The sequence below is a fragment of the Schistocerca gregaria genome, chromosome 5 (assembly GCF_023897955.1).
Source record: "Schistocerca gregaria isolate iqSchGreg1 chromosome 5, iqSchGreg1.2, whole genome shotgun sequence".
Taxonomy (NCBI): Eukaryota; Metazoa; Arthropoda; class Insecta; order Orthoptera; family Acrididae; genus Schistocerca; species Schistocerca gregaria.
The window spans coordinates 183,220,290-183,248,106 of record NC_064924.1 but is presented as its reverse complement, the minus strand read 5'-3'; the positions used below and the strand labels follow the sequence as shown (position 1 = coordinate 183,248,106).

The window sequence follows — 27,817 nt, the reverse complement described above, 5'->3', positions numbered from 1 at the left end:
GTCCTTGTTGCACAAACGATAAATGCAACAAGGATTCGGCAAATTCTACTGTTCCAGGTGTGATCCTTTTTTAATATAGGTTCTGCTGACAATCAGGAGTTGGAGTTTTCTGCTGATAATTCTCACCTCAATAACAAAAAAGAAAGACGTATGGAAAACTATTTAAAATGAATGATGGAAATAAAATGTTTAATACATTACGCGACTGAAGTTAATTTCATGTTATCTGCTAAATTGTGAAGTTAGTAGTTGTTTAATTCTGTTGTAAAAATGAGCAGTATTAGTATGCAACGACTCGCCCCTGCCAAGGATCACTTAACTAGCTAAATAACCAACTACTTCTTGTTTAAATAACTGCACCAACCCACCGCTCCCTACCTCTAAAGTGCCATACGATTGTTCCCTACTCCCTAGATATAGCGAGTAACGGGTGTAAGTGCAGATATTTCTATTAGTGACTGATGATGGTGTACTGAACAACATTACATCAGTATTAACGTCATTTGCAGACTAATGATTATAGCCAGGACAAGTCGTATTTTCTTAGTTTGGTTGGTACCTCCAACTACTTGTGGCAAGCCCAAGACATTAATCCTTCTTCTACCGTGAGTGGTAAAGTGTGGACGCGTGGATGCAAGATGATCAGTCTGTAATGAAAGCTGAAGTCCACTTAATGGTGCACTTACGCCCGTGCAAAAAATACGAGGTAGTAAAAGTTTGTAACGTATTTGTGGGAAGGCTGTTCGACGCACAGTAAAAGCACTGATCTTTGTGCATATTAAGGTACAAAATATGAAAATTTCTGTACTTATAGCCGTTAGAACCTGTAGTTTTTGAAGCTTTCATAGAATACCCGTACAGAGACAACTTCGAGACATACGTGTGCGAACAATATGCAACTGGAGCGCCTACTTCTAATTGGCTGTGAGCGATGATATACGAGGGTCAGTCAATAAATAAGTCGCGAACGTCGGAATACTGCGATCAGTTTTAAATTTCGCACCTGTGTGTTTCTGAAATGTGACAGCACATGTCGTACGGAAGACAGCCGATACACGACATACCACAGTCAACGGTTATCGAACTTCTGCAAGATGGCAGTTGTGCCACAGGAATGCACCAGACTAGTGCTCATTTTTGTGGCTCAAGGGAGTGTCCACAAAGATTATTGTAAGAAAAGCCTTTTGTGCATGGCAAGAACAAGGAGCATCGGTGTCGTCTTATGGATTTTTCCACAGATGAAACATATGGAAGAAACTATGCTTGAAGGTCGTCGTGTTATAATCGATGACGTGGCGAGTGCACTACTTTGTACTCTCGGAAACGCAAACAACGTAATTCATAAACAGATGAAATTTCGAAAAAATGGTCTATGTTGGTTTCCACGCAGCTTGACTCCAAAGTACAAATAAAACGGAATGGACCTATCTATGCAGTTTCTCATGCACTGAATTGGAGAACGAAATGATTTCGTAATGCAAATCGTTGCAGGGGACGAATTTACCATTGCCAGCTTCAGTCAAATCGGTGCTCCGTGTAATGGAAACATCTCTTCTTCACAGAAGAAATAGAAAGGCGGTTCAGTTGGAACGCAAGATTATGGTGTTTTGGAACGTTTCTAATATGACACTATTAACGCCGCACTCTATCGTACAACCTTACGGGAACTGCGGCATGCTATACGCTGCTAACGTTTAAAAAAATGTGTGTGAAATCTTATGGGACTTAACTGCTTAGGTCATCAGTCCCTAAGCTTACACACCACCTAACCTTAATTATCCTAAGGACAAACAGACACACCCATGCCCGAGGGAGGACTCGAACCTCCTCCGGGACCAGCCGCACGGTCCATGACTGTACCGGCTAGACCGCTCGGCTAATCCCGCGCGGAACGCAGCTAACGACCTGGATTCCTGACAGCAGGTGTGATTATTGTGGACATTAACAGCCGCCGTCCCACAGCAAGAAATTCGCAAGTGTTCTAGCAAAATTTTCATTCAGAAAGCTTGCAAATCCACCGTTCAGCCCCGTCTGAGCTTCTAGTGATTTTCATTTGTTTCTACCCCTTAAGCAACACCCCGCAGAGAGGTCATGCCTTCGATGCGATACTTCTACAAGAACTCATTATAGTAAGCTATTCGAGGCCGTGTGAGACGACGGGATAAATATTTTGATTTACGGAAGGTCTAGGCTGAAAGGTAACATCAATTTCAGGCTTGCAGTTGCGACGCATATGTCACTATTCCTTTTTCTGCACCATCTATCACCCTCACGGTCCCAGTGTGGTACTATAAACCCAGAGAATCCTAGACCATTGTGCTAACTTCATTCAGACTGAGGTGGGATATTGACAGTTCGAGACCACAGACATATGGAGTCTACCGACCCAGATGATATAAGTAATATTACGAGAAAGTAAACAGTGAGCCAGCCAACTGGACCAGACAGCGCCGCTAATTTTAGAGCTTCCGCCAAGCACGCAGTGTCCAAGGTCCTGCGGTGATAAGTGGTCACTGTTCCAATGCATGTTCGCAAACCCGGGGTCGACAACTCAGTCGTAGTGTTTACGTTCCAGGAAAACTGCAACATTGCTTGTAGCTTTCCGGTAAACACTGAGGTATTCCACACATAAACTAATAAAACACGTGAGTTCTCTTTAGAGTTGTTTCCGCCTTTCCAGATTCCTCGCATGGTGCAAATTTGCTCATTATGATTTTGTGCTTTGACCAGTTTACGCCTTCACCTACGTCAACATAGATATTCCGCAAGCCACAGCACGGTGTGTGGCGAAGGGTAAGCTGTACCACAACTTGCCATTTGCATTCCTGTTCCACTCGCAAATAGAGGAAGGGGAATTTCTCATGTCTTATCTTCGTGGTCCTTATGCGCAGTATATGTTGGCGGCAGTAGAATCGAGTTCAAAGACTACGCCTAACCTAGGGGAAGACGGTCGTGGTTGGTAGGGATGGGGAAAGCATTTACTTCGCCTTTGTCAATAATTCAAATTCGGTCATATATTGTTACTAAAGCACTGAAGAAATATTCATTCAGACAATCACGACCTGTTACTATCTCACATATAAGTACTTTTCAACTTAGTATGTCTCTGGTACTGCACATCATTAGCATCTATTAGATGAAGATGTTCGTATTATAAATCTATAGGCAGAGAGACTGAGTACTGACGTTCCGCTTTATAATGGAAGCAAGACTTAAGAAAATAAAGGAAATTGCGTAGGATTTTTCGACCAATAAAAATCGTTAGACAATGTAAAATGACGCGATATGTTCAACATTCTCAGAAAAGTAAATGTAAGCTACACGAAAAATATGCAGTATGTACAAAAACCGAGAAGGAACTATAAGAATGGAAGACCCTGAACTAAGTGCTCTGAATAAGTAGGGAGTGAGACGGGGACGCAGCCTTTCGCCGCTACTGTTCAATCTCTAAATCTAAGAAGTGATGACGGAAATAAAAAAAGAAGGTTGAAGAGTGGGATTAAAATTCAGGGTGAAAGGATACCAAAGATGAGACTCATTGGTGACGTGGCTATCTTCAGGGAAAGTGAAGGAGAATTACAAGATCTGTTGCATGGGATAAACGTGCTACTGATTAAAGAATAACGGTTGATGCTGCAACGAAAAGAACTGAAAGTAATGAGAAGCAGCAGACAAACTTAGTAACAAAACTGGTGGCCAGGAAGTAGATCAACTGAAGAAACTCTGCTACAAAGAAGAATAACACATGATGGACGAAGCAAGGAGCACATGAAAAGCGAAAGAGTGCATTCCTGCCAGAAAATGTGTACAAGCATCAGAAATCGACCTAAACTTGAGGAAGAAATTTCTGAGAATGAACGTTTGGAGCACAGCGTTATATGAAAGTGAATCGTGGACTGTGGGAAAACCGGAACCTAAGAGAATTACGGTGTTTGAGATGTAAATAGAAGAAAATGGAAAATTAGGTGGTAAGGTAAGAAATTAAGAGTTTCTCCGCAGCTATTAGGGTAGGTTGAGATGGTCCCACACATGTAAGGCAACATGTGGAGGGGCACCGTCATGCTGAAAGTACATTCCAGTTCGCTTAGCAACGTCTTCCAATAGTTCCACAAATGAATTTTCCAAAACATACAGGTCTCTCTCTCTCGTCAGTCGCTGATGAATAATAAATGTATGGAAGCAAATGACTATTCACAATTACTCAGTGACAGAATTGAAGTCGTTGAGCATTGTCGCCAACGTGGAGATTTTGTACACGCTGTATGTGAAATGGATACAGGTTTTCCGCGTGTAATGTTTCCCGTACACGTGCCTGTTGGACATTCATACGCAGAGACATTCTACGTATGCTCGTACTGGGAGTTCGCTCAACACTTGCGATAATTTTCTTCCTGTTCTTGCAAAGTATGTTCACGTGCACGCTCAGACGAAAAATGTCTACTTTGGTAAACACCCTGCGATCAGATAATCATCGAGTCGGAAAGCTCCTGTGGTATTCTTCTCTTGCAGCGATAGCACTACCTTCCCAGAAGCCATAAACATACACCATATCTGCGTATTCCTCATTACTGTAGACTTGTGGCATTGTTAGCAGCGCTTCTATGAACACAGTTAACACCATACACTACACAGCTAACCGATCTGTCGCCGGTACAGTACACAATGCAGCTTACACGGCACAACTACGCAAACAACGGGTGATTGTACTACGTACGTCACATGACCGTAGTACGTGGTAGGTTGCATAGCGTAAAAATGGCATGTACCCATGCAATGCTTGCAAGGAAATCGCATTACGGTCCAGTTGTATTGCGTTTACGTTCACGTTGTGCACATCAATTTTGCGGAATTAAAGTTCCTTTCAATACCTATACCTCCCTAACGAAGCATTTGCGGACCTATGTTCATATAACATTTTTTGTTCAGAATTACTTATACTATCACTGTTCAAAATGTTGACCTTTCCTCCCCAAACACCCTGTATATTCACTAAGAGTTCAACTTAAAAAGAATTTCATTGCAGTATTCATAAACTATGCGTATGGCTTATTGTATGCAACATTTTCCCATGGCAACTGTGGTAATAAATGACAATATTTGTACTGCAGAAAAGCTAACATATCCTCAAAAAAATGTTCTTAACGTAACTGATAGTTGCAATTGAGGACAACCGATAAAGCAAAACTGTGACAATACATCTACTGATTTACAGGTGATAAATTGTAGCAATACTACCTACTTTACATGAGTGAATATCATCATCGGCCATTTTTCAAATGTTCTCGGATAAGGTGCCTTCTGATTTCTTCATATGTTTCAGTCTTTAGCTAATATGATCTCCCTGTTTCCTGACGCCGTTTTCAGTAGATGTTGTGTGCCTAATTCCATGTCATCAAGAATACAACAGATTATCTGTAGTCGGCCGTGGTGGCCGAGCGGTTCTAGGCACGTCAGTGCGGAACCACGTGGTTGCTACGGTTGCAGGTTCGAATCCTACCTCGGGCATGGATGAGTGTGATGTACTTAGGTTAGTTAGGTTTAAGTAGTTCTTAGTTTAGGGGACTGATGACCTCAGCTGTTAAGTCCCATAGCTTAGAGCCATTTGAACCATTTGATTATTATCTGTAGCAGTAAACTACTAGTAAAAATTAAAAGTTTATTTATATGCACTACATGCCTTCCTAGGTTTACTAATGGATACAATTAAAATCAGTCTTGATCGGAAATTTATTTAATTTTATTAATTTTTATATAATTTTCTTTAATGTATGTAGTCCTCTGATCAGACTTTCTATTTGACTTCTAGGTCTGAAGACTGTCGTGGTCGGAACAGATTAGCAGAATAAATAAATTCGTGATCTAGACTGATTTTAATTAGTAATAACTTTGATCACTGTCTGCTCCCACGATGTATTCAAAAGTAATCTATGTAGGTTTCTTAGCAATTGTCAACTGATACTTGCATAGTCATTTGATCCACCCCTTTTTCAAATTCACTAGTGCAGAAACAGTGTCGACGCAAATTTATTTGCAAGTACTAGCTGACAAACACGGCATTGCCCAGGTATTCATTTTGCCAAGTTTCTATTAGAAACGAAAACAAAAAAAGAACTGTATTTCTAGTGAAGTATAAAAAACAATGCATCCGTGAAAGCACCTTTGAAATTATGAAACAGTTGTACAAAGGAACAGTGTACAAATTAAGCAACCGACGTTTTTCTGTACGCTGTGCTTAGCTGCTTCGCGTACAGTATCTACAATGCGATTCTGTAAACGCCTCTATGGCAACACCTCTTCACAGCTTTATAGACGGCCATCATTTTCAGCTACAGCCGCTTTTGCTACCCTCAAATTGACTGGACTGTAGCAGTCTCTTAGTAGTGAACAATAAATGTAACTTCATGTATGATGCGACATTTTTTCACGCATCTGACTGTTCTTGACATTATATCTCTTGAACTATGAGTCACAATTTATGTAGGTACATTCAGTGGCATAAGAGGATATTGTCAGAGAAATATGTTTCGAATAGAGTTAGTAGCAAAGGAGGTGATAGATTTAAACGTAGTGCATAAAGCGACAGTTCATAACGCATCTCAGTATTTATGACGTCGTATTTACTGAAATATTTTTGGTAGGTGGTTCTTATATCCACAGCGATTGTTGTCTAACAGTAAGGGATGTGTGTACCAAGCTTGGCTGAAATGGGTCCAGTGGTTTAGAAGGAACACACACACACACACACACACACACACACACACACACACACACACACACACACACACACGTACGTACACATACGTTTTTATATGTAAGTATTACTTGAAAATTGCTTAAAACGAAACAAGCCCTTAGATAAAGTTAGTAAATTTTTAACTTTGCAAAGCGTTTTCAGCCCTGGTCGATTTAATAGTTTTAACCTGTAATAAATTCTTAGTGGTTGTGGAACTTTATATCCTAAGGTTGTACAGACAATACATCCAAACCATAGACAAAAATGCACCAGATAATGGACGTATAATCCACCGAAACGGGTATTCGAAAGTAAAAATACGACTGGTTACCGTAATTTGTAATTTCAAATGATGTCGATAACGTTTCCGGTCGTACCTGACGTCTATTTGCATTTAATGAGTTGTCACTTGTCACTTTTAACTGATTTCATGAGGTCAAACTGTTTCCGTGTTCCTTTTACTTCTATTTGTTCCTTTCACTTAATTTGCGTAAAATGAGACTACGATGGAAGTACAAAATTTATTATTTTTAAGGATTTTCTCGAGAAGCAGTTCTCTTGGATTGTGAAGTAAGGTCGCTGTGTAGACTACTACATCATTTCATCAAGAACTTACTAACGGAACTTATCAGTTTGAAACGAATAGTTTACAGAGAACAGAAGTTTACTATCGAAGACTGTTTGCTTGAGTTGGTATTAAGTTGTTATGGAAGTCTTTTTTCACCATTCGTTTTCTTATCCAGCATTAACATCCAAATCGTTTGACGTTATATGAACTTCAAGAAACAAACAACTCCTACAATTTACAAGAGTGGACTTGTTTACCAATTGCCAGTTTCTTTCTCAGATTTAATGCATTGTATTGCTCTTCTGATACTGTCGCTATAACTTTTCCAAATTCATTATCAGGTGAAAACGCATTTACATCTTTAATTAAGTCATCCATCAGTAATTCGAAGAAGAAGATAATAATCCCAAACTCAATAAGAAGTCACAATATAGTAGGACCGCATAAACAAAGATATCGTTTTTAAATTGAGAGTTTATATTTTCTTTTGCATCGGTTTTGTTTCCTGACAGCTAAATAAAGTTTCTGAAGCTTTTGATGCTGTTCAATTGCAGCTGCGTGTCTTTTCTGTAATGTTGTATCTTTATCTCAATACCTCGTACACTTTTTTTTAAAGGGATGTAGGAAACGTTATCAGTTACATGATATTGTACACTCATGAAAACAATTGGAGGTGTTTCGTAGAGTAATTACTGTGTTCGTGTTGTGGTATAACACGCTGTTCCAAATAGGTAGCTACTCAACAAACCGATCCCTGAGAAGATGTTGTGCAGTATATAGTCGCTGCATATTGAGCGATGTATTTTACCAGTGTCATGCACTGAGTAAAGGGCGATGTTTTTTGTATGTACTTACATGTCACGAAGACACGAACAGCTCAGACACTAGTAACGGAAAGACATACTCTTTTGTACCGTGACGCTGTTAGAGAAATGCAGGTGCATGGGAGAAGGCCGTTGTCGCTCATTCCCACAGTACAGAAGTGCTGTAACTACGGCAGGAAGCAATTTTCCTCCGTATAGCTCTCCGTGATGTGCATTTATACGTGCATGCAGCTTCAGAGGTTTTGATGGTAGCAGCAGTGGTTCATACCCGTGCGAATATGGCTTGGTTGCCTAGTTTACGAATACAGCCAAGATAATTTTGTTTTTAACTCCCGTTAACCTATGTTTATAATTGTTTCTAAGTGACTCATCTTCGTAATGCATAGTGCAGCACAACATGAATGTAATTTAATCTTTTTTTGGTATCGAGTGTTATTGCGCAGAGGTTAACATACTGAACTCGTGTACGGAAAGATGCTGGTTCAAACCCCCTCCAGATGATTCAGACTGAGTTTTCCGTGGTTTCCCTAAACCGGTATGGATCCTTTGAAAGGGGACAGCTGATTTTCTTCCCCAGTCTGAGCCTATGTTTCTCATCTAATGACCTCGTCGGTAACGGCACTTAAACATCCATTTTTATTCATTCTTTATTTTTGCTCGTATTGCAATTTTTTTCCTTGTGTTAAGAATATACACGATGGCGGATCTGTCAGGGACCGTACTTTATCACATTTACACTTCCTTCACAAGACAGTGCTACCAACACTGGCCTGAACGGTGGCCTGTTGCTATGCACCGCCTCGCGCGGTTTCCGATGTACTTGTGTGCAGACAACGTGCAACACGAGTCATCATATCTGGACGAGTTTTATCATGATCCTACGTGAAGAGGCGGTGTTCCCATTCTAATTCCTGTTTTCATGTTATACTATGTATAGAAATGCGGGCGATGGCATCTGAACTCCGTTGCGAGTAGGTGGTTCAGGATGGTATGACTGCTCATAGGTTCCTGTTCCTGTCCATTATTGAATTAGCAAGTGATTTGCTGCACTACAATGTGTCGTGTAAAGTGGAGGCACCACACGATTTTTTTCTGAGTCCCTTGCTTTTCTTGATACATCTCAATGATCTTCATGACAGATTATTCAAAAATTTTCCTCATTCTTGGAATGTAATACAAGGAAATGGCTTGTAGAGAACAGACTGCAACGAAACGCAGTGCATGCAATTTCTGACAAGGAATTTTTGTAAAAGCGAAATTTTATTCTCCCAAGGTGGCCAAACAGTGAAGTCGACCATTTTAAGTTCCAGCCTGTATCACGACGTCAGAATTGTGCTGCAGTGGTCTGAGGAACATGAAACTAGAGTCACGTTGATATCTTGGCCACCAAATTCGCCTGAGCTGAACCCGATGGGACACATCTGGAACGCTACCGAATGTCACCTCCGTGTCCAAAAATCTCCAGTACGCAAATTATGGGAATTCCGTGACCTGTGCGCAGACGTCTGGTGCCGCATACCATGTAACGTTCGTCTAGAGATGGTCTTCGGAGTGGTCGTTGTAGTTTCTTAACGTAAAATAAACACTAATAAGTAAACATTGTTGTATTATATTGATACAAAGAATGACAATAACATTAATTCTTTTCGCTCCGGAACGAAATGGCAACACAACAGGTTAAGGTAGAGGAGGCTTTTTCCTGCTGTTTTTGGTGATAGTTGGTGTCATCGTTAAACGAGCGAAGGACGCAGTCGCTGTAGCTTACATAACAGTGGACTTTGGTGCGTACTCGGAACTCGAATGCAAACGTTGTGACCCATTTTGATGAGAGTCTGTGCGATAATTTAAATTTTTGTTTCCTGCATGTAATGTATCATTTGTGTCGTGAAAATCTGTTTGATAAATATTTGATCATTGTAGTGACGAATGTGTGTGACGAATGACGATGAGCACAGAACTACTCCCTGTCGAAAAGCACCAAAAGGATCATTGAATATACGGAGCTCGTCAGACGGACAGAACACTATGTAAATCGTTACGTCTTACCCAGTGGAGTAGATGGTATGGAGAGCTATTGGTTTGAAGATTCCACATGAATGAACAGCCTAATGATGAGAAAGTTTCCGCTAGCGCCTCGCCACCCACAGACACGAGACACTTATTGTTTATGTAACATATTACTAGCACAGCAGTCAGTATTAACAGTAGCCTCTAACGTTTGGAAATGATCCAGTTAAATGTTTCAAATGGCTCTAAGGACTATGGGACTTAACACCTGAGGTCATCAGACCCCTAGACTTAGAAATACTTGAACCAAACTAACCTAAGAACAACACACACATCGATGCCCGAGGTAGGATTCGAACCTGCAACCGTAGCAGCAGAGCGGTTCCGCGCTAAAGCACCCAGAACCGTTCGGTCGCATGATCCAGTTAAGTATAATGTTATACTAACTGGAAAAAGCTGCACAGGTACACAGGAAGATCTTGATAATATTCCAAAGTGGAGCAAATATTGGCAAATTGTTGTAAATGCAAAACTGTGCACTCCACTAAACGCGGAAAAATAGTATCCTATGAGTACAACATCAATGAGCTGCTGCAGGAAGCAACCGATATGTACCTGGGAGTGGCAGTTCCTAGGAATATGAAATGGATAGATCACCTAGGCTCAGTTGTAGGTAACAGAGTTGGCAGACTTAACTCATTCACAGGATATTCGGAAAATATCGACAGTCTAGACAGGAGGCTGCTTACAAATCACTTTTTCATCCCAATTTAAGATTATTACTCAGGTGTGTAGAACCAGTACCAAATAGGGCACTGAACACACATAAAGCAGGATGGTAAGAATAGGTTTAGGTTTGCATGAGTTGCGGTAGAGCGTCAAGAAAATTTTAAAAAATTTGAACTTGCAGATGCTTGAAGATAGACACTAGTTATCAAAGTGATTCCGCTTGCGTAGTACCGAGGACGAGTATTAAGTGAAGAATCTAGATATGTTCTTCCCCTCCTCCCCCACTCATCCCCCCCCCCCAACAAGTACCGCTCCGCTAGGGCTGATCACAGCATATACAAATACATTCAATTAATCATTCCATGCGCGAATAGAAAGAAACCCTAAAATGTAATACCATGCTAAGCACACTCTACCATGTACTTCACTCTGGTTTATGTAGACGCAGAAATACAGGATATTTATTCTTCGTCAGCATGAGAAATGGCCAGTGGACATATGCGTTAGCCTGGCCTCTCGGTTATGGATGTAAGAGGTTTTGGGAGTAGCAGAGCCACATCGACGTTCTGAAACCTTGAATTAAGTCTCCTCTAGCACCGCTAAACCACTTTAGGTGAAGATCGCAATTCAGACCCCTCGAGTGTAGCGTGGCGGGCGGCCTATGCCGAAAAGCTCTGGGGCTAAATGGTCATCATCGCCACTGCAGTTACGAGCGCACACCAACAGGCGTGAGCAGCGTCGCTCCAAGAGGCTGCAGTCGGTGTGGACCTACCCGCCTCCTCCTTACCGATTACTTTTAAATGGATCTCTCCGTATCCTGACGACTCCGGAGTGTGGCTACGGCTACTCATTTCTCCACGACCAAGCGCCCTGAGCCTGACTCCTCAGTCAGAAGTTCTCCTTGAATCACGACGCGGATTGTCGTCGGACAACAGTCCACCGGGTTAGCATCTTCTCCGGCGATGCTACACTGAGTCGCCAACAGTAGTCCTCGAGTTATGCAGAGACATGTTTTATACAGCGTTGGCCTCCTGGAGTGGTATATTGACCGACGCAGTGTTTGTGTGGTTATTGGTTCAAATGGCTCTGAGCACTATGGGACTTAACATCGTAGGTCGTTAGTCCCCTAGAACTTAGAACTACTTAAACCTAACTAACCTAAGGACTGTGTAGTTATTCAGCTCCTCGTGAACCAGTACTTTGACTTTAGTAATTGTGATTCAGTTTCCGTGGACAACAGCCATTGGGCTTACATATCTCACCCATTTCAAAGACAAAGACTTAGTTGTGAACTACTGCTTATATTCTGTAATTGTGCTCTAAAGAAGAAGAAGTTTTATGTTGATTTCAATAAACTTGATTTTCATCGTCTACCTGGGCTTCAGTTGCTCTACATCGAATCCGGCGTTCGCTACTTCAGTTTATTCAATCAGGCTATTGCTGGGTCCTCCACCATCTTTCTCCAACTGAGCCAGTATTTTTGTACCACGATTCACAGGTATGAGGCACAAAGCATGATAAAGAAATCCACAATTTGATTGCCACTAACGTGATGTCAGTCTACACTGAGATGACAAAACTCACAGGATACCTCTTAATATCCTTTGGTATATCCTTTTGCCCGGCTTACTGCAGAAACTCGACGTGGCATGGACTCAGCAAGTCGTTGTAAGACTCCTGCAGAAATATTGAGCCAAGCTGCTCCCTATAGCTGTCCATAATTGCAAAAGGAAGTCGTTTCTGTAAGTATTTGTGTGGAGTGTAGCCACGTATAGAAGTGAAACATGGACGATAAATAGTTTAGACGAGAAGAGAATAGAAGATTTCGAAATGTGGTAATACAGAAGAATACTGAGAATATGGGTAGATCACATAACTAATGAGGAGGTACTGAATATAACTGGGGATAAGAGAAATTTGTGGCATAACTTGACTAGAAGATGGTTAGTAGGACATGTTCTGAGGCATCAAGGGATCACCAATTTAGTATTGGAGGACAGCGTGGAGGGTAAAACTCGTAGAGGGAGACCAAGAGATGGATACACTAAGCAGTTTCAGAAGGATGTAGGTTGCAGTAGGTACTGGGAAATGAAGAAGCTTGCACAGGATAGAGTAGCATGGAGACCTGCATCAAACAAGTCCAGTGACTGAAGAACACAATAACAACAATTGCGAAAGTACTGGCGGCGCAGGATTTAATGCAAAAACTGACCTCTCGATTATGTCCCACGAATATTCGATGGGATTCACGTCGAGCGATCTGAGTGGCCAAATCAAAAATGGTTCAAATGGCTCAAGTCATCAGTCCCCTAGAACTTAGAACTACTTAAACCTAACTAATCTATGGACATAACACACATTGATGCCCTAGGCTGGATTCGAACCTGCGACCATAGCGGTCGCGCGGGTCTAGACTGAAGCGCCTAGAACCGCTCGGGCACACAAGCCGGCGTGGCCAAATCATTCGTTCCAATTGCCCAGAATGTTCTTCAAACTAGTAGCGAAAAATTGTGACCCGGTGACGTGGGGCATTGGCATGAAGTCTATGAATGAATGCAAATAGTCTCCAAGCAGCCGAACAGCACAATTTACATTCAATGATCGGTTCAGTTGGACCAGAGAACTCAGTCGATCCCATGAAAACACCATTACGGAGCCACCACCCCCTGCCGCCGGAGGTTCGAGTCCTCCCTCAGGCATGGATGTGTGTGTTGTTCTTATCATATGTGATGATGAGGTCCCCTACTCCGAGGGGCGTAGGGGACGATGCGTGAGATCTACGACGCTGTACTAGGCAAGGTCCTAGTGGAGGTGGTTGTTCTTAGCATAAGTTAGCTTAAATTAGTTTAAGTAGTGTGTAAGTCTAGGGACCGATGACCTCACCAGGTTGGTGTCTTAGGAATTCACACGCATTTGAACATTTGAGCCACCACAAGCTTGCACAGTGCCTTCTTGACGACTTCAATCCTTGGCTTCGTGGGGTCTGCACCACAATCCAACCATATTATTAGCTATTACCAACTGTAATCTAGAGTCATATGAGCAAGCTTCTGTTCCCCGGTCGTCTAGGGTCCAAACGATATGGTCACCAGTCCAGGGGAGGCGCTGCAGGCGATGTCGTGCTATTAGCAAAGGCACTCGCGTCATTCGTCTGCTGTCCTAGCCCATTAATGAGAAATTTCGCCGTACTATCCCAAAGGATACGTTAGTTGATTTCTGTGTTTATTTCAAGCAGTGTTGTATGTCTGTTAAAGCACAGCAAAGCACTCCGTTGTCAGATCGCAAGTGACCCATCGAGACCATCCGACCGCCGTGTCATCCTCAGTTCAATATGCGGATAGGAGGGGCGTGTGATCAGTACTCCGCTCTCCGGTCGTTACGATGGTTTTCGTTGACCTGAGCCGCTATTATTCGGTCGAGGAGCTCCTCAGTTGGCATCACGAGGCTGAGTGCACCCCGAAGAATGGCGACAGTGCATGGCGACCTGGACGGTCATCCATCCAGGTGCCCGCCACGCCTGACAGCGCTTAACTTCGGTCATCTGACGTAAACCGATGTATTCACTGCGGCAAGGCCTTTGCTGCATGTCTGTTAGCACTGAAAATTCTACGCAAACGCCGCTGTTCTCGGTCGTTAAATGAAGGCCGTTGGCCACTGCGTTATCCGTGGCGGGAGGTAGTGGCTGAAATTTGGTAATATTGGCACACTCTGACGCTGTGGGCCTCGGCATACTGAATTCCCTAACGATTCCCGAAATGAAATGTAGCTCCAACTGCCATTTCGCGTTCAGTCTGTTAATTCCCGTCGTGTGACCATAATCACGTCTCAAACTTCTTTACATGGATCACCTGAGTACAAATGATAGCTCCATCAATGCACCCGCCTTTTATACCTAGTGTACACGGTACTTCCGCCACCTATATTCGTGCATATCGCTGTCCCATGACATCACCTCAATGTATATAAACTGTACATGGCAAAACCTCAGCATCTACCGGTCATCTGCTACATAATCTCATTCTCTCAATAAATGACAGTGAAACAGGAATAATTCCAGAACACTGTACTCGTACAGCAGAATATCTCTTTAGGGTAGGAAGAGTTAACTTGCCGAAGACTTGCTGCTCTCAAAGAATACGTGCACAGGTTACATGAGAAGGCGTGGATAGATGAGAACGCTTCCAGCAGTCATTGTGAACGCTTTTACGGTGGCTTCTTTTTGTTCTCCAGTGTCAAAGGGTAAATGACAGGATGCAGGGAAGTCTGAAAGGGGCGATCGCTTAATTAAAAGGCGGTGTCTCTCTAATATTACGGCTCTTTGTCTGCTGAAACTAAATTACCGTCCGTCCATAGTGTCTGTTTGGCAGGAGGTGCCGCCATCAGCAGCGCCTTTTATCCTCTCGAGGTCCTCCGTCGTTTTTGTTGAAACGCCGTCACCTGTGTACCCTCTGATAAGCCGTTTTGGTAAAAGAATTTTCGCATGTGCAAAACGTCGTACATATTTCCACAGGGTAGTTTCTCAGACAAGATGTTGTAGATAAATTGTAAAAAAAAAAAAAGATACTGGAGAGACGTTATTTTCTATCCCACAGATGCAATAATTTTCAATAATTTAAACATCTTTTGAATGGTTTTCAAATACCATATCTGTTGTGTTAGAAATGACAGAACTGGCGTGTCCAAGACGAACGACTGTAAATGCTCAAAGTAAGAGATCCACTCCAATTGTCTGAAGACACATGAAATATTTAATAATGTGATATGAAACTTACTTCGGTTTTCCTGTAATTCAAAAGAAAATAAGTCTTCACCGACAACCAGTATTTAACTTCCAATAGGGAGGTCCCACAGTCACTGGTCGCAATTTCAATGAAAAAAGCAGATTAAAGGTTTCCAGTGGTCCATAGCCCATTCCACCGGAAAAAAGAAGTTGTTAAAAATTTCTTAAACGAAAACAGGCGTATCGAAGTAAAGTTAGAACAGTACAACTACGTCAGGAAGACCTAGTTTCTTTTTAAAAAAATTAAATTCTTTAATAGAATGATGATTTTCTAATGAGACCATGCTAGCTATCCTACAAAGTCGGAAAAGTTCTCTAGCTTTTATTTGGATGAGGTCATGTAAAAGAAACCAAACCTCTACTCTTACTGAACGTCGACTTCTCATAACGTTAACTATAACTTTAATGACAAAATAATATTCATTTCGATATTTATTTAAATTTCAGTGTTACTTAAATGATTACGTTTTCCTCTGTAAACTTTCTCGTCTCCCTGTATTAATACTGTCTTCAGCTAAGACGATAGTTAACGATCTATGCCTACGAATATTATTATCAATTTAGTGTAGCTTTAATAATCTGAGTACCTTGCGTCACAGCGGTATCGGTTGACAAACCAGGTTAGGTTGTATACACTATGAATATGCCAGGCTACCGCTACGGTCGCAGGTTCGAATCCTGCCTGGGGCATGGATGTATGTGATGTCCTTAGGTTAGTTAGGTTTAATTAGTTCTACGTTCTAGGCGACTGATGACCTCAGATGTTAAGTCCCATAGTGCTCAGAGCCATTTGAACCATTTGAATTCGCCTGGATGCAATATGTATAATTTATTGTCCTTGATACGACATAAGTGCACTAAAACTCCGCCACTTTTTCACTCAGTCTTTGCATCATACGTGATGGTTCAGGTCTTTAACACCGTAGGACATCCTTCTAATTAGTATATTGAGGTCCTGATGTCATCTTGAGAAAAGAGGTCCCATTCCATCTGGGGGACTCTAATAAGACATGAGAGTGTCTGTGATTGTAGACGATAAAAAAGCTTTAAAACTGTTCCATAAGTTCTCAATGCAATTCATGTATATGGAATGAGTCTGCCATTTCCTATGGTTTATACTCATCTCAGACAGACACAAAGTTCATGACTGATACGTTTGGACGAAGCTAGTTGCTGAAAATATTTCAACATCCCATTTCCTGCGAAAGGGTTATCCAAATGATCGAAAAATGCCATTGCTGTACCATTTGGCAGTTAACATCCTTTGATTGAATTCATTGAATTCAGAGGTGTACGACCTACTATGCATTTTCCCAGTCCAAAACAAGATACCTCAAACTTATCGACCTCTTGACCATTACTGCATCCTTTAATCTGTTACAGTTTTATTTGTCTTGTATCTAGGCTTAGTAAACCCGTTTTTAGTCTGCAAAAAGATATTATGCAATACACCCAGTTCCAATTAAGATTTCACACTGTCTCCTTGACACAATGATGATGACACTGAATCGATTGCAAGTATCGTAATTAGGCTCTCTGCATCCTAACGTGTGTACCCACGGCGCCCTTATAAGATCATCTGGTGAGCTGTCTGAGTTGGCCTCCTCTGCTCCGTTACGTTAGTCTGCCGATGTGCGCAGTATCACCGTTGGACGTCCCTCCCTCCGTCATTCATCTACATCTACATCTACATGAATACTCTGCAATTCACATTTAAGTGCTTGGCAGAGGGTTCATCGAACCACAATCACACTACCTCTCTATCATTCCACTCCCTAACAGCGCGCGGGAAAAACGAACACCTAAACCTTGCTCTTCGAGCTCTGATTTCTCGTATTTTATTTTGATGATCATTCCTACCTATTTAGGTTGGGCTCAACAAAATATTTTCGCATTCGGAAGAGAACGTTAGTGACTGAAATTTGGTAAAAAGATCTCGCCGCAACGAAAAACATCTTTGCTGTAATGACTTCCATCCCAATTCGCGTATCATATCTGCCACACTCTCTCCCCTATTACGTGATAATACAAAACGAGCTGCCCTTTTTTGCACCCTTTCGATGTCCTCCGTCAATCCCACCTGGTAAGGATCCCACACCGCGCAGCAATATTCTAACAGAGGACGAACGAGTGTAGTGTAAGCTGTCTCTTTAGTGGACTTGTTGGATCTTCTGTCCTGCCAATGAAACGCAACCTTTGGCTCGCCTTCCCCACAATATTATCTATGTGGTCTTTCCAACTGAAGGTGTTCGAGATTTTGACACCCAGGTACTTAGTTGAATGGACAGCCTTGAGAATTTTACAATTTATCGAGTAATCGAATTCCAACGGATTCCTTTTGGAAATCATGTGGATCACCTCACACTTTTCGTTATTTAGCGTCAACTGCCACCTGACACACCATACAGCAATCTTTTCTAAATCGTTTTGCAACTGATACTGGTCTTCGGATGACCTTACTAGACGGTAAATTACAGGATCATCTGCGAACAACCTAAGAGAACTGGTCAGATTGTCACCCAGGTCATTTATATAGATCAGGAACAGCAGAGGTCCCAGGACGCTTCCCTGGGGATCACCTGATATCACTTCAGTTTTACTCGATGACTCAGTGACATAATTCGTCTTACTGTACGTTTTCCACATCTTTGGTAAGCCAATTTGCGTAACGTCTACGACGAGTGATGCTGCTGCATATGTATGTTCGTTGTTAATCATTGACACAATTGTGGATCTGTTAAACTACGAAATACGGCCAACGGCCTTGCCGCAGTGGTAACACCGGTTCCCGTCAGATCACCGAAGTTAAGCGCTGTCGGGCTGGGCTAGCACTTGGATGGGTGACCATCCAGTCTGCCAGCACTGTTGGGAAGTGGGGTGCACTCAGCCCTTGTGAGGCAATGAGGCAAACTGAGGAACTACTTGATTGAGAAGTAGCGGCTCCGAGTTTCTGAAACTGACATTCGTCTGGGGGAGCGAACTGCTGTCAAAATGCCCCTCGATATCCGCATCCAGTAACGCCTGTGGGCTGAGGATGACACGGTGGCCTGTCGGTGCCATTGGGCCTTCATGGCCTGTTCGGGAGGAATTCAATAAAATGGCTCTGAGCACTATGGGACTTAACATCTGAGGTCATCAGTCCCTCGGGAGGAGTTAAGTTTTTTTTTTTTAACTACGAAATATACGTTGTATATGAAACGGAAACACCTGCTGAAGGTCATATTGCACGGTACTCCACGTGAAATGAGTGATGTCACACCTGTGCTCAACGCAAATCTTGGGAGGTGTGAAATGCTGTAATGTGAACAAGCAATTGCAGTACGCGTGTCTACGTATCATCGTCTGTCAGCTTTATTTGGGCTACACGCGAACGCTTATGCATGTGTGTAATCCTACAACATGTTATACATCTTTAGACTTTTAACGTTCTCTTACTTACGATAATTTAAATCTCTTAAAAGTCACTGGCACTAGATATTTACGAGGAAGGGCAAAAACTGAAAGTTTAGCTGGCAGCGAGGTCATTAGGGACGAAGCGGAAACGCAGTTGGACAAAAGGAGGGAGACGAACTGGCCATATCTGGCATGAGCCATTGTGACCGAGCGGTTCTAGGCGCTTCAATCCGGAACCGCGCTGCTGCTACGGTTGCAGGTTCGAACCCTGCCTCGGGCATGGATGTGTGTGATGACCTTAGGATAGTTAGGTTTAAGTAGTTCTAAGTCTAGGGGACTGATGACCTCAGATGTTAAGTCCCATAGTGCTTAGAGACAATAAAAGGAAATCAGCGGAAACCTGCAACAGGATAACAGGATAGGCACTAAAGACTGATCCCTGGTCCATGAGTACGCTTCTTTTCTATCGCGCCACGTAGTCACGGAATATTACGCCTTACATGTGGGTTTGGAACGAGCCGAAGTTCTTCCAGAAAGTAGGAGAACAAATAGCGATAACGACATTTATTGTACATTCTAGTACGAATGGCCACTTCAGATGGAAAGTGTGTCTGGACATAAAATTGTGCATTCAGGTATAATTTTAAGTTTAATTTATCCTTGGATGTGAGGATTGTAGCAGGAAAGGCGAATGACCGACTTTGGTTTCTTGGGGGAATTCTAAAAAAGTGTCTTTCATCTGTAAAGGAAATCGTATATACGACGCCAGTGCGACCTGTTCTTGAGTACTGCTCCAGAGATTGGGGTCCATACCAAGTCGGGTTAAAGGAAGACATCGAAGCAGTTCAGAACTGTGCTGCTAGATTTGTTACTGGTAGGTGCGAACTACACGAAAGACTTACGGAGATGTTTCGGAAACTCAAATGGGAATCGCTGGAGGGAAGGCGACATTGTTTTCGAGGAACACGGCTGAGAAAATGTAGAGAACCGGCGCTTGAAGCTGACTGTAGAAACATACTGACGCCTCCAACATACATTGAGCGGAGGACCATGAATATAAGATACAAGAAATTAGGGCTCATGCGAGGCCATATAGACAGTCATTTTTCTCTCGCTCTACTTGCAAGCGGAACAGGAAAGGAAATGACTAGTAGAGGTACGGGGTGTTCTGGCGTAACCACAAGTGAGGAAAGGGAGATGAAGAACGCAAGAGACGAGAAGGCGGTGAGATGACGTCGGCCAATGGTGCGCTGATTAGGACGGCACCATGACAGGAGTGGCCTCTACAAGAGGAGAATATAAGGGCCGCTCCTGCCAGTCTCGGCAGCACAGTATTCAGACAGTGCTCAAAAATGGTTCAAATGGCTCTGAGCATTATGGGACTTAACATCTGAGGTCATCAGTCCCCTTGACCTTGAACTACTTAAACCTAGCTAACCTGAGGACATACCACACTTCCATGCCCGAGGCAGGATTCGAATCTGCGACCGCAGCAGCCACGTGGTTCCGGACAGTATTAGCACGGCGTAGAAGAGGGTGCTACGATAGCAGTGACGTGTGATAAAAAAAAAAATGGCTCTGAGCACTATAGGACTTAACATCTGTGGTCATCAGTCCCCTAGAACTTAGAACTACTTAAACCTAACTAACCTAAGGACATCACACACATCCATGCCCGAGGCAGGATTCGAACCTGCGACAATAGCAGCCGCGCGGCTCCGGACTGAGCGCCTAGAACCGCGAGACCACCGCGGCCGGCGACGTGTGATCCATATCAATTAGTTGTCTGATCATTATATATGGGAAAGAACACTTATTTGCAAGCCGCCCATCACTTGCGACCACTTGTTGAAAATACAAGTTAAGTATTGTCATTCTTCTTATTTGTAATAAGACTATTAACGTGTTTTTGCTTGAATTGTTCTATGGCATTCCGAGAACGCAGCATCCTTTATGCACCCTATACGAGACGAGTCGGCAGGACCCCACACGGGGTACCCTGCACCACGCGCCGTAAGGTAGATTACGAAGTATCGATGTAAATGTAATTGATACATTGATGGGGAGAACAATACGAGCTTAATACAGTGGTGTGCAAAACATGGGGATGAAAGCAACTTTAGCTTGATGTGTCACCACCAAATAACGTATGTCAATGACTTTGAGCATACATAGTAACAAATGCTACACTACAGCAAAGAAAGTAACTGAAAGAAACACGCAGTGACACGAACAGAAACGAGGTATTCAAACACAATATTTACACTGACGTCACCGACTGATGTTGGTCCCCTGCGTATTACAAAAAGTGGGACATGTTTCTTAATAGGGCGTGTGAAAATCACACATGCTCTGCAACATGCTCCCATGCTGGCCACACGATTCGTAAGGTATTCTTCTAGCAGGGCGATACATTCCTTCTCCACCGTGGTCGACAACCGAAGACCCAATCGTGTACCCTGGGCCTGTCAACACTAACATTGGACTGTGGATGACTGGATAGATGTTGCCTGATCGGACGAGACTCGTTTCAATTTGCATCGAGCGGACGGACGTGTAGGGGTATGGAGACAACCTCACGGTGTCAGTTCCCTCCAGCACAACTTCAGACATTAGTTGAGTCCATGCTACGTCGTGTTGCGGCACTTCTGCATGCTCGTGGGGGCCCTACAAGATATTAGGCAGGTGTACCAGTTTCTTTGGCTCTTCAGTGTATATATCCCGTGCAAGTTTGCTTGAAAGTAATCCACAGAATAGTTGTTCACCGAGCTAGTACATCTCCATCTACATTTATACTCCGCAAGCCATCCAACGGTGTGTGGCGGAGATCACTTTACGTGCCACTCTCATTACCTCCCTTTTCTGTTCCAGTCGCATATGGTTCGCGGGAAGAACGACTGTCTGAAAGCCTCCGTGCGCGCTCGAATCTCTCTAATTTTACATTCGTGATCTCCTCGGGAGGTATAAGTAGGGAGAAGCAATATATTCGATACCTAATCCAGAAACGCACCCTCTCCAAACCTGGACAGCAAGCTACACCGCGATGCAGAGCGCCTCTCTTGCAGAGTCTGCCACTTGAGTTTGCAAAACATCTCCGTAATGCTATCACGGTTACTAAATAACCCTGTGACGAAACGCGCCGCTCTTCTTTGGATCTTCTCTATCTTCTCCGTCAACCCGATCTGGTACGGATCCCACACTGATGAGCAATAAGTATAGGTTGAACGAGTGTTTTGTAAGCCACCTCCTTTGTTGATTGACTACATTTTCTAAGGACTCTCCCAATGAATCTCGAGCTTGCACCCGCCTTACCAACAATTCATTTTATATGATCATTCCACTTCAAATCGTTCCGCTCGCATACTCACAGACATTTTACAGAAGTGACTGCTACCAGTGTTTGTTCCGCTATCATATAATCATACAATAAAGGATCCTGCTTTCTATGTATTCGCAATACGTTACATGTGTCTATTATGTTAAGGGTCAGTTGCCACTCCCAGCACCAAGTGCCTATCCACTGCAGATCTTCCTGCATTTCGCTACAATTTTCTAATGCTGCAACTTCTCTGGATACTACAGCATCATCCGCGAAAAGCCGCAGTGCTTCAAAGAGTGGGAGTAGCCGGAAGGTCGCGTCATACATTTAATTATTTTTCAGGCACTCCGGACGTGATTTCTTCATTGACACTTTGCGAAGTTATTGTCGATGAGCTGCAGTAATAAATAAAAAAACAACAAATTGAAAATGGAAATTTTCGGTCAGTTTCATGAAATTTAATGTTCAGGAGACAATCATAAACGTCGGTGACGTCAGTGCCATTATTGTCTTTGAATGAAAATGTCATTACTGTCTTACATGAAATGTATTCGCAGCTGCAAATATGCATAAGCATCACGTGCACAATGGAACGACGACGATGAAAATTTGTGCCGGACCGTATCGTTATTTCCGTCTCATTAGGTTTTTCTGTTTGTTGCCTTCTGTACTATACTACAGCTGTCATTTCTAGCTAAGTTTAATCGAACTACGTCACTTGGCAGTGCCACATCATGTGAAAGTCACTTTTGTCCTTCAGTTTTGCACACCAGTGAACTCGTATATTATTCTTAGTTTCCTATCTTGACTTTTCCTCAAAATGCCCAATCCGGTTTATTCGGCAGTGTAGCACGGCGACATAGTGCCTTCCTCGTGCTAGGCAGATACCCCATTTGGTCAGATGACACATTACGCCACCTTTCAATGTAATCGTTCTTGAGTCATTTAGCGTTGCGTAGGGAACAGGTTTGCCTCAGTCCCGTCGTAGAAACTTTCCTCCTCAGATGATAACCAACTGATGTCAGTTTCTTTTCCTGGAAGATGTAACACAATGCCGTCATGGTGAAACGTCTGTACTGTGTGACCGGCGCATCGATCTTTCCCATGCACTCTTGTATCAATTTCGTCGTAAGGCCCTTCTCGTCCTCCATCGTTCACATTCACGCGCCTGAACTGAGCATTCGCACACACCAACAAAATGTTGCTTCACTCGTTGCGTCGCCTTGTAAGTGTCACGTAGTGGTCAATGAATGTGTTGTAAACGTGACATCTCTCATAGTTTACATATATTGTTAATCACCTGAGTTGTTAATCACAAATATTTCTGGAATAATTTAAGATTTCCTAATAAAATTTTTCATCCAGATGATTTGCTAGATATTATCAACGAAATGACTTATTTTCTTTTGCCATAGCACTATTGACCATAGAGATATATCTAAAAACTTTACGTTTTAAAATGGAGCAATAGTACTTCCCACTGCTAGTGTCATTAGAGACGAATTCAACTGGGTTTTACTCTTACAAATCTGTGTAAGCAAGTCCTGTGAACTTGCAGGACTTACAAGTTAATACTTTCCTGGTCTGAACATATTATGTCTTATAAATAAGTTCCTGATATCAGAAGGAAATGTTACGCTAGCCTGATTGGTAATTCCAGTTCGAAGTGGCTAAGTGAGACTGATCACACATTCGAAATTATGGACAGATAAAAAAAAAGCGTCATTTCCTCCCTACCCCATTTACACAGGCTTCCGCGCGGTGCTAACATCTCCTTCTCTTTTCTCTTTTCATGTATTTTCGTACTTGGGTATGCAGTCATTAACTTACACATAAGGCAGTTCAAAACAGAATTATTCTGTTGTGATTCTTTCAACACTACTTACCGGATTTCGAAGAGTAAACCGGCGTTGGATTTTTGTCTGTTAGATGTATGACAGAAACAGTATTTCTTATATCAGGTGAAGATTTTGCTGCCGTGAGAGGAATCAAATTCAGTTTGTTGCTAAATTCAGCCCGCTGCAAGAACAACGAGAAATACCATTTTAAGTGTAATTTAATCAGTAGCTAGATTTACGCAATAGTTCTATTATTTTCAAGCGAGAACGCTATTCTGGAGGGAGGGAAATTAGAAAATTTTTCTTGTGAAAACAAATTCGATGTTTTTATGCCGACGTATGTTAAAAATTATTTTTTAAGATCTTTTTTTTTTCTGTCTGAATGAAAACACGTTACCGAGGTAGTTCAAAACAAAACTGACAGCTACACTGCAGTTTCACCTGCATTCATCAACGGAAATTATGTTCCTGATGCTATCAATTGGACAGAACTTTGCAGTGTCCTTTTATTTTTTTACTTTGTCCTATTTATAAACAAGTCTTTGAATACATAGCATGTTTACTTAATAATAAAATTTTAATACGGAAGTACAGCTTCCTTTTATTTAGTTATTCGTCCCGGGTAACTGACATACACGACATATATTGTTTATTTGACATATATCGTTTTCACTGTAACACTAGTAAACAATCCCAAGTAAAGCTGAATGGAAGTTACTCTATGTTTTTACATGGTACTGAACACACAGATCATTTCAGTGAAGTTACTCATGTCGTTAGTTGAAAATATTTACTGTTGCACACGAATGTTATCATTACAAGCCACTGCCCCTGTTGACAATTCCGCTGAGTCAGGTATTGCAGTGGAGGCTGATGACAAACGCGGCCTTGCAACCGTTCATTCCTGGTCACTTTCCGTCGCTGTTTCCTTATCTCGGTCCCTGAGAAGCTAGTCATCCCAGTGAGTGTATTGAAAAACTGATAAATATCACTGATTCAATATTGATATCAATTTTGTATGCACTGTTATCGCAAGGAAATTAACAGAGAAGTTTCCCTAATACGGTCCGAGGCATTCACATGTACTACTTATAAGGCTCTCAACAGTCGAACATTACAACGTGAAGGAGAGCTAGCAAGAGACCGCTGTGAAAGGACTGCTTCATAAATTAGGTACTGGTTCACAGTAGCATTTACTGTAGCTCTTGCGCTGTTTATTTTGACTATTTTCTTTACGTCCTGCGCGGTTGAAACATGTCACCAAAATGTAATTCACTGGTGCTAAAGTCAAAGTCGAATATTACTTTTTGTCTCCCGAGTACGCTTGTCCAAGATTCCTCATACGTACCTTAAAATGTTTTGGCGCCTACAGAGGTAGTCATTGTTTTCCATCTAGCTTTCATCCACGTTTCCTGTACTTGCTACTTTAGATGATACGTTCCCTCTCTGTCTTCTTTCTCTTCCCTGCGTGTATGTGTGTGTTTTCCGCTGCTACACTTCGTAATTTCGGCGTTTCCCTCCACCTTTATAATAGATTTTAGATTATACTTCTGTAAAAAAAATAGCAGTCCGGTTTCCTCATATTTCAATCGTAAAATCTGATTTTCAAGTATTTTTAATGAACTCGATGGTGAGAGGACTTCAGAAAAACGGAAAAAGAAAACATAAAAATTGCATATAATTGGGTATAGAACTGAATGCTATGATAACAACCATTTTCCAGATAACGGGGCGTGAATTTGACTACGTTCTGTCATCTCACTGACGTAGACTATTATCAATAATGAAGGCAGAGATCGTCACTCAACACGGTATAGGCGTTAGCTACGTCTCGTCGAGATACAGAGTGTAAATTCAGTACGATCATCACAGCAATTCGTGTTACTCATGTACGAACGTCGTAGAACGCGTTGTTGTATTCTCTGGCAAATTTGTTATTTACGGACGATTTGAGAACACTTGCAAGGACTTTGATGCGGTTTAGACTTATCATGAGACAGTTGTAGAACCAAAATTATTTTGTAATGGACGCATACGGGTAGTTCCAAAAATTGCTGTGGAGTGGAGGAACAAACGAAAGGCAAACTTTGCACGAATTACATACTACAACCGACGTCTCTTCTTCTGCTGATAGCCTGTGTTCTATTCCACGATTATAAAAAATGGTTCAAATGGCTCTGAGCACTATGGGACTCAACTGCTGTGGTCATTAGTCCCCTAGAACTTAGAACTACTTAAACCTAACCAACCTAAGGACATCACACACATCCATACCCGAGGCAGGATTCGAACCTGCGACCGTAGCAGTCGCACGGTTCCGGACTGCGCGCCTAGAACCGCGAGACCACCGCGGCCGTCCCACGATTATAAAAGCTCTTAGATATTTGTCGTTATACCACATTAGTTGACTCTATATAAATAAAATCTTCTGATGTTGGCAAACAGTTTTGAAACGAATGTGACTGTTAAATCGTTAAACAACTGCGAGCGAGTGTGCTTATCCATAGCATTGTTTTCATCGACACAATAAACAGAGAATGGTCCTCTTCCATTTGTCGATATGCGTTGTGCTGGTACGAAATTGAAAGCTGTTTCGTGAAATCCACATTTACATTGATTGTACGGTGTCTGAACCTTCACAACAGTAAGGGGTGCTCTTCATTCTTTGTGACAGACGCTACACCCTATCAGTACAAAACGTTTCTAGTGTAGATTAATAAAAAAATACGAAAAGTTAAGATGGTCATTTTAGTGCTTTAGGTATACTGCATAGTTCCCCTCCACTTGAATACATCGCACAGAAAGTTGTTTGGGACGTTGTTCACTACATTTCTGTGGTAGGTTCCTAGTCGTAACAGAGAGTCACGTCATCCGTGATTCTTTTTTCTGAAGAGAAATGTCTGCGTTTTGTACTTGAATCATTGTTTTTGCAAGACAAACTTTGCACAATAAATTTATCTTCTTCAAAACATTGTGGAGAACGTCTTGAACACTTAATTTAGAGATGTTCAGTTCGTTGCTCCATGGCAATTTGTGGTACAACAACGATGACACACTATGGTCGCACCTCCACTACTTAAAACTGCCTGCTCGCAACTGATACTCGAATGCACAACTGTTGTTTAGACACGTTAGTTCAAGCTGCCACCGTAGCAACTGGGCTTACGTCGCTTCTACGGCAGAAATAAAATCAGCCTTGGGACTTCCTGACGGGCGGTGTATGATTGTAAAAGCTGCGATGCCGCATAGTCTGTTATTAGTTATGACTATGACATAAGCAGGTAGGTTATATTTTCTTATTGTATAGTTTTGCTTACGGTGAATATGCTGGATTCACATTTTGTGATATATATCTGTGAGATCAAAAGTGGGAAAAAAGGAAATTTCTTTTTTTGATCAGCAACTTCTGTGGTTAATAAGGGATTATTTACACATTTAAAACTGTGAGACACTGCCTATAGTCAATATGTTTCACATATTTTCTTGTTATAAGGCGAGTTAGTAGTAATTATTAACTCTGGGAGCATATGAATGGAAGAAAGTGAATTTGTACGATGATGAAGCCTATTTATTACAAGCATTAACTGCTACATTAATTTTTTGTTTCTTGAGCACTAGACCCTTGT

The 27,817-nt window shown here is 42.1% G+C and overlaps 1 protein-coding gene and 1 pseudogene across 2 annotated transcripts in view; both read left to right on the top strand.

Annotated features, from left to right (window-relative positions):
- LOC126272511 (uricase) overlaps window positions 1-27,817 on the top strand; it is a 94,106-nt gene that overhangs the window by 39,273 nt on the left and 27,016 nt on the right. The window lies entirely within an intron of this gene.
- LOC126274565 (5S ribosomal RNA) lies at window positions 18,396-18,512 on the top strand (annotated as a pseudogene).